Below are 8,033 nucleotides of genomic sequence, written 5' to 3'. Positions count from 1 at the left end.
AACCGAGCACCACTTCCTCATAGCTCACGATCATGAGTTAGAATCTTAAATGCATGTGTGAAAGCTCTTCCGAGATTAGTGTTAAATTGATGCCCCTGGGGAAAGGTGTGTGTGCCCCAGGGGCCAGGTTCTAGGAAGCTCTCATGCCACAGAAGGGAAGCAGAATTCTAGGCTGTTTGTATGTATCTCTTCAACGAAATCTCTTCATAACCCCGCATAGCAGATACTATTCTTATTTCCATTTCATTGATGAAGACACCGAGGCACAGAGATCCTTTTGAGTCTTAGGTCGCACAACATTTTCACATGACAATCTGTTGCTCTTGGAATTTATTTTTAGATCATTTTATTGTAGGCTCGTACAACTTTTATCACAATCCATACATAAATCCTTTGTGTCAAGCACATTTATACATTTGTTGTCATTATCATTTCCAAAACATTTTCTTTCTACTTGAGTCTTTGGTATCAGCTCTTCATTTTCCCCCTCCCTTCCCCACCTTCCCTCTCTCAAGAACCCTGGATAACTTATAAACTATTATTTTTTCATGTCTTACACTGACCAATGTCTCCCTTAACCCACTTTTTTTGTTGCCCATCCACCTGAGAGGGGGTTATGTGTAGATCATTGTGATAAGTTCCCTCTTTCTCCCCCACCTTCCCTTTACCTTCCTGGTATCCCTACTTTCATTATTGTTCCTGAGTGGTTTATCTATTCTACATGCCCTGTGTTCCAAGCTCTTATCTGTACCTGTGTACATGCTCTGGTCTAGTCAGATTTATAAGGTAGAATTTGGGTCATGATAGTGGGGGTGGGGGAGAAAGCATTAAAGAACGAGAGGAAAGTTGTATGTTTCATTGGTGCTATACTGCACCCTAACTGGCTCGTCTCTTCCTTGTGATCCTGCAGTAAGAGGGTGTCCAGTTGTCTACAGATGGCCTTTGGGACTTCACTGTGCACTCACCCTCATTCACATTGATAGAAGTTTTTGTACTGGATCTTTGATTCCTGATACCTGATCCTATCGACACCTCATGATCACACAGGCTGGTGTGCTTCCTCCATGTGGGCTTTGTTACTTCTCAGCTAGATCACCACTTGCTTGTCTTCAAGCCTTTAGGACCCCAGATGGTATATCTTTTGATAGCCAGGCACCATCAGCTTTCTTCCCCACATTTGCTATGCACCCAGTTTGTCTTCAGCTATCGTGTCAGGAGGGTGAGCATCACGGAATGCCGGGCTATCAGAACAAAGTATTCTTGCCTTGAGGGAGGACTTGGGTAGGACGCTCAGAACTTCATGGGTGCATTCCTTCAACTGCTTTCTCAATGACAGTTTTGTCTGCAGGCTCTTCTTCCTCTAACTCATCTTATGTTCACGGCAGACCAATGCCAGGTAAGAAACATTTTCCCTCTCACTTTCCTAGTCACAGAGGTTTATACCATGCTATTTTTACTGTAGGTCATTTGGAAACGGTGCTAGCAGTGCATTAACAGAGAACTTCCACGTATCAAAAGCAATTCAGGAGAGCATGTGGAGTGAGGCATAGCTTTGCTGGCATCAGATAGATTTGGGCGGAAGGCAGAGGATACCAAAAAGTCACTTGCGTGTGTTTTATTGACTATGCCAAGACATCTGACTGTGTGGATCCTAAAAATTATGGGCAGTATTTTAAAGACCGGAATTCCCATAACACTTAATTGTGTTCATGTGGAACCTGTACATGGAACAAGAGGAGGCTATTTGAACAGAACAAAGTGATACTGCATGAATAAAAATCAGGAAAGGTGGGTGTCAGGTTGTATCCTTTCACCATACTTCTTCAATCAGTACATTGAACAAATTACTCAAGAAGCTCACTATGGGGACAGAGGAAGGCAGCATGGATTCCAGGCGGGCCTCCCTGCTGCTGGTGGTCCTGCTGCTCATCACCGACTGGGGCCACACAGAAGAGCCCGGAGACAGTCACGGAGGCCAGATCTTCGTGGAGGAAGACAGTGGGCCACACCCACTGCAGGACACCCAGGCCCGGGGGTCACTCTTGCGCTCCCTGATTCAGGCCATGAGGAGATCCAGCCGGAGCCAGGCCTTCCTGTTTCAGCCCCAGAGGTTTGGCAGAAACACCCGGGGGTCCTGCAACGCGCGGCTCAGTCCTCGGGTTGGGGAGGGGCTGAGCTCCCGTTCTGGAGCCTGGCCGCCCCCCAGCGATTTGGGAAAAAGTGACGTCACGTCTTGATGTGTGTGCATGTAAGACCCACACCCGAAAGAGCCATGTGTCCCTCGAATAAAGAGCCTGGCTTCTGAAGAAAAAAACAAGAAGAAGCTCAACTATATAAAGAAGAATGCTGCTTGAGGATTGCAGAATGACTCATTTAGTCACCTGTCACAGGCAAATAAGGCAACCTTGCTTTACTAAAAGTGACAAGGACTTGAAGTAATTACGGATGAAGATCAAATATGACAAGCTTCTATGTGAATTATTCTTTGAGTTTGGCGGGGTTGTCTATAGAAACAAACCAGTGACAGTTATCTATGTACAAGAAATAACTCCTATCAAGAGGTACTTCTACACCAAGAAGGTATCTTAGCCCAATTCAATTCAAGTCTGTAAGTCAGATGGTAGCGGGGCCCTCTTCAGAGTCACAGAGCTGCAGGCGGATGATGAAGGAAGGTGAAGCAGGAGACTGGCAAGCTCACAGGGCATGGCGGCAGTCATGCAGATGCAAGATCTTGGAGAGCCTGGCAGGATGTGCTCGGCGCTCATGGTGGGGCTGGCCATGTGGTGCCATTTGAGGAGCTAGGCATAGAGTCCCAGCAAGGATGAAAGTGAAGGGCAAGAGAGGGAACAATTCCCAGTGTCTCTCACTCTTACACAAAAGACTACACTCCCAAGGAGGTGTCATCAGGCTACCACTTGATTGACAGGTGGGGTTCTGCCCCTACCTCAGCACAAGTACCCTCAAATTGGCGTAAGACCTAGCTGTTTCACTCCTGAACATAAAGAAAACAAAAATCTTCACAACTGGGCCAATCATTTACACTAAATTAAACAGCCAAAGCATTGAAGTAGTTTCCAAATATCTAATGGTACTTGGATCCACAGTTAACATCCATGGAAGCAGCAGTCAAGAAATCAAAGGATCTGCTACAGAAAATAAAAAGTCTCTTTCTTGTCTTAAAAAGCACACATGTCTCTTTGATGTGTTAGGTACATTTCACCCAAGCCATGTTATTTTTGATTGCCTCATATGCATGGGAAAGCTGAATAATGAATGTGGGAGGCCAAAGAAGAATTAATGCACATGAATGATGGTGTTGACAAAGAATATTGAGCATATCATGCACTACCAGATCAAATAAATCTTTGCTGTACAAAGAACAACCAGAATTCCGCTTATCGGTGAGGATGGCTCCACTTTATCTTGCATACTTTGGACATGTTATCACGAGGGACAAGTCCCTGGTGAAGGACATCAAGCTTGTGAATGAGAGCATCCATGAGGAAAAGCAAGACCTACAAAGGGACGGGCTGACACAGTAGCTGCAGCAGTGGGCTCAAACATGTGAGGTGGTGCATGACTTGACAGACGGTGCAGAGTTTGGTTCTGCTGTGCAGAGGTTGCTATGAATCAGAACTGAATTGATGGCACCTTCCAACAACTTAACCCTGGTAACTCAGTGATTTAAATACTCAGCTGGTAATATAAGATCATCTGTTCAAACCCACTAGCTGCTCTTTGGGAGAAATATGTGTCATTCTGCTTCCATGAAGACTTACAGCCTTGCAAACACCAAAGAGCTGTTCAACTCTGTCCTATAAGGTAACTCTGAGCCAGCATTGACTCTATGGCAGTAGGTGTTTGGGTATAGGTGTAGCCACAAAGGCAGCGTGGCTATGATGCTCCAGAAATTGAAGTCATACCCAAATATGAGAATCAATTCAGCTCTATTTCTTGGTAAAGGTTTAAGTGTGCTAACTTTGAACTGTAATGGTGTGAGTGTGAAGTGGTAGGGATGAAAGGCAATCAGAACATCAAGTATCAGGTGGGGATTGTATCTTCTCACACTCAAAAGTATGAAGCAAACATGTAGGATCTTTCACACAAAGTAACAGAAGAGTAGGCTCAGAATCAGATCTGATACATTAAAATGCAGCTATAAAAGTTAGATATATTGTCAAGTACACTCAGCTAAGAAATAAAGATATAGACAACAAATCAAATTGATCTTTAAGAGATGAATTATTTTTAAAATAAATCATTTTATTGGAGGCTTTTATAGCAACCCCATACATCAATTATATCAATCACATTTCACATACATTGACATCATCATTTCTAAACCATTTTCTTTCTACTTGAACCCTTGGAATGGAGATGGTAGTTTATTATGTTGGGATATTGGACACACCTTATTTTCCCCAAAGAACACAGAACAATAAAATGTGGGAATCACTAGGGGAGATAATGAAGAGAAAGACTCATTGAAAATCAAGTTCTTCCACATCTTCCCTCTTCATCCGGGCACCAGTGCCTCTGGATTTTGGTGTTTAGCAGGGATGCATCTGATCGATGACTTCAGAGTACATGGCTTCACAGAGCAATTCTCAAACCAACTTGCCTGTTGGGCCAATCCTCTAAGGATTCCAGCAACCCCACAGGTCAATCAACAGCACATTCCAAACAAAGGTTCCAAGGTCTGGCCCTGCCTTCCCAAACAACGTTAAAACACAGACTCTCCAGTCATCTTTCACTTTATATTTTGAAATTTGGAAGCAAAGTTAGACACTTGGAAGACATTATTTATTTATTATACATTCTCTGCCGAGATGTCCCATTAGCTTAAATTTCAATTCCAACTTTAGACTTCTACACTGACAGAGTCTCCAGCAAGCTCATGGTGGAGCCCAGTGGCCAGCCTCTCTGCTGACTGGTTGAGCCCACTAGGTGCTAATACTGCTCTGCCACCAGGAAGAAAGCTCCCTACTCAAACGGATGGGAAAAGGAACGGGACTTCTTCAGAGTGCACTTTAAGAAGAGGGACGTTTTGCTTATGAAAAGAAACCAGTGAGTCCTTGAAGACTCATAAAAGGGAGGATTTCCCAGTGAAGCACATGATTTACAGTGAAGAGTTCAAACAGTCCAGGCTCCCCTTCATTGGGTATCACCCAGCCTTGTCCTCTGTGCCGGAGAGTACATCCATCCTTGGTGGTGCCCGGTCACTCCCTCCCCCCCCCCCCCACCTCTTTCTCCTGGGAAATCAACTCAACGTTCCTCAGCTTCCCAAGTAGAGATCCCCTCTCCCTCTCCTTCGCCAGGTATTCAACAGTCAGCCTCAGGACGCTGACCTGCCGCATCAATCTGGCTGCTTTGCCATCCCGGTCGCCCACACCAGGCACCTTCTTCTCCACACGGAGCCGGCTTTAGCAGGTGCAGCAGTTCCCTGTGCTGACCTTGGCCTCTGTGGGGCTGCACTGCTAGGACTCAGAGGTTTCTTCTGTTTATTCAGAGCCAGAGCAAGAAGCCAAGGGGCCAACGCAATTTCCTGACCTTGTCTGGCAGCTGCAGGGTCATAGTCTGTGCCATCAATAAACTTCTTGAACCCCTGAACAAACTCAAAAATTGTCCTGAAGCATCCCCTTTACTAATTTGTCCTCAGGGATGGTTTTGTCAACACCCATCCTCTTAAAACCTGCTTGTAATATTTTAAAGGTATGAATGCATTCGTGTTCTGGCTAAGTTTGGAATGTCACTTCCATCAAGGTCAGAGAAACAAGGCATGTCCATAGACTGGCAACAAGCAACTGCTGAGCACAACTGTCCGGTCTTTGTCAGATTCAACTGCAGGCACTTCTGGATCCAAACCAGCATGTCCTGTCGACTCAGATGATTGCTTGTGACTGATGTTCAGTATATATTTACTGCCACCTGTGGCTCTCCACTGAACCACCTGCAGTGCGCCGACCAGTCTCCTGTTACATCTTGGTCTCGTTTAAACCAACCTACCCAACCCACTGGCCTGCATGATGACTTCATTCGCTACCCCCGCTAGTCATCGACGCCTGCATATTTCTTGATAATATTTTTCTTTGTCTTTCTGAACTCTCCTTTGATGTTTTCTGGTTAGCTTTCTTATGAATGATTTTTTCGCCATTTTTGTCTAAGTACTCTATGTGCAAGAGCAAGTTTCAGAGTCTCTTCTAAGATCCATTTTGTTCTTTCTCCATCTCTTTCTCTTTCTCTCTCTCTGTTTCTTTCTGTCTGCCTGTCTTTCTTGTGTTTTTAATGGCCTTTTGATTTCTCCTTGTCTGACAGCCTTGATGTCATCCACAAGTAGTCCAGCCTCTGGTCCTTCAGACTCTAGGCCTCAATGCTGTTCTTATTCTGGTTTCTAAATTCAAGTGGGGTGCACTCAGCTTGTATTTGAACTATTGCGGAATTGCCTTCCTCTTCTTCACCCTCAACTTGGACTGACATATGGACAAGTGGTGAACAGCTCCACAGTCAGTGTCTGGCCCTCTCATGATGGGTGACATTGAGCTGCTCCATCTCTCCTTTCCACAGATGTAATTGCCTCTCTAGAGTTATATGTCATACATTTCACATTCCAGTTGTTAATGGGTGTTGACAATGGTTCCTACTCAGTTTGAGACGTGCCACATCAATCAGTAAGTGAAAGGTGGATCCCCTCCATATCATTCAGGTAGTCTCTATTTGGTGAGGCAGCTCTTCCCAGTTACATTTTGACTGCCTTCCAACCCCACCCATACTCTCAATTTCTGGCATGGTATCTGTCCTCTGCTGCTATTCATAAGGTTTTCAGTGCCCTCCCCCACCCCATCTTATTTTTAAGTTGTAGAGTGCCCGATCTGTCTTCCTAGTCTATTTCATTCTGGAAGGTCCAGTGAAATCTGTCCCTCTGGGGTCACTACGATGGTTTTTGAAATACTGGTGGCATAGCTTGAGCAACACAGCGACACTCAAGACTGACCGACAAGTGGTGGATATTTTCCCTTTCTTTTCAAACCCAAACATCACTCAATAGGTCCAACACTTCCAATGAAGTAGTACAGCTTTATCTTTTCACATATTTTATTCTAGCTTCAAACAATATGACACCCTTATTGGTGAATAGTAGTTCTGGGAGAATATTTTCCAATGGAGTAAGAACAGGTCAGACAGGACATTGTAGAAATCAAGTCACAGTTTTCAGAATGACTTTCTTGATAGCCCAAATGTTAAAAACCAACTGAGCATAGTTTCGGTCCTATTCAAAGACAAAAGTCTAATGTGAGCCAATGAGTGACTTGGGTTTCAGCAGAAGAGCTCTTTCAAAATGACCCACCCAACCGGCTGGGAAGCTATTTAGGCAACAGGATTGCATGTAGCATTCAGGAACACTCTGAGGAATGAAGGTACAGCTTCCAACCACTCCCTATTCAACTTAATTGAGAAAACAATTCCTAACCCTGAAATGTCCCGGAAGCCTAAATTGGCTCTCAGTTCAATGGCATGAGATTTCCTAACACCAGAGACCTGGAAGCTCCTGATGGTGAAACTACAGTTTTTATGTACAAAAGCTCACTTTGGGAAGATGTTCGGAGGCTTAGCCAAAGTGTGTACAGGATATCAGTGTCTTCATATTTTAAATGCCATAGGTATTATTTAGGAATGCATAACAATTGATTAAAATTATTATTTAGGCATCCACAGAAATTTATTAAAATTGCTACATTCAGAATGGAAATGAATTTTGATGATTTAATTAAGACATGACTGGGAGTTAAATTTTCCTGAACCTAGTAATCGGATTATATAGATACTTCCTACTCAATCAATTTCAATTAATGCAAAAATTATAGCACTAACAAGCCAAAGCATACTCAGAGGGTTGAAAAAGAACTCAAGCATACAAGTTTTACAAAACTCACCTCTGGCAAAGGACTGGAAAAAAAGTTTGTATCTTCTCCTTTCCCCTATCCTGAAACATGCCTGCAGAAACATTCTGTACAATGAGAAATAAGACCTTATAT

At 43.9% G+C, this 8,033-nt stretch overlaps 2 pseudogenes; one reads left to right on the top strand and one right to left on the bottom strand.

Annotated features, from left to right (window-relative positions):
- Positions 1-1,883: 1,883 nt before the first annotated feature.
- On the top strand, positions 1,884-2,224 carry LOC142440798 (pro-FMRFamide-related neuropeptide FF-like; annotated as a pseudogene).
- Positions 2,225-5,219: 2,995 nt separating this feature from the next.
- Positions 5,220-6,036, bottom strand: LOC142439989 (microtubule-associated protein RP/EB family member 1 pseudogene; annotated as a pseudogene).
- Between the last annotated feature and the right edge of the window lie 1,997 nt (positions 6,037-8,033).

The sequence above is a fragment of the Tenrec ecaudatus genome, chromosome 2 (assembly GCF_050624435.1).
Source record: "Tenrec ecaudatus isolate mTenEca1 chromosome 2, mTenEca1.hap1, whole genome shotgun sequence".
NCBI lineage: Eukaryota > Metazoa > Chordata > Mammalia > Afrosoricida > Tenrecidae > Tenrec > Tenrec ecaudatus.
Note: the sequence above shows the minus strand (reverse complement) of the source record. Positions and strands in the feature narration are given on the sequence as shown.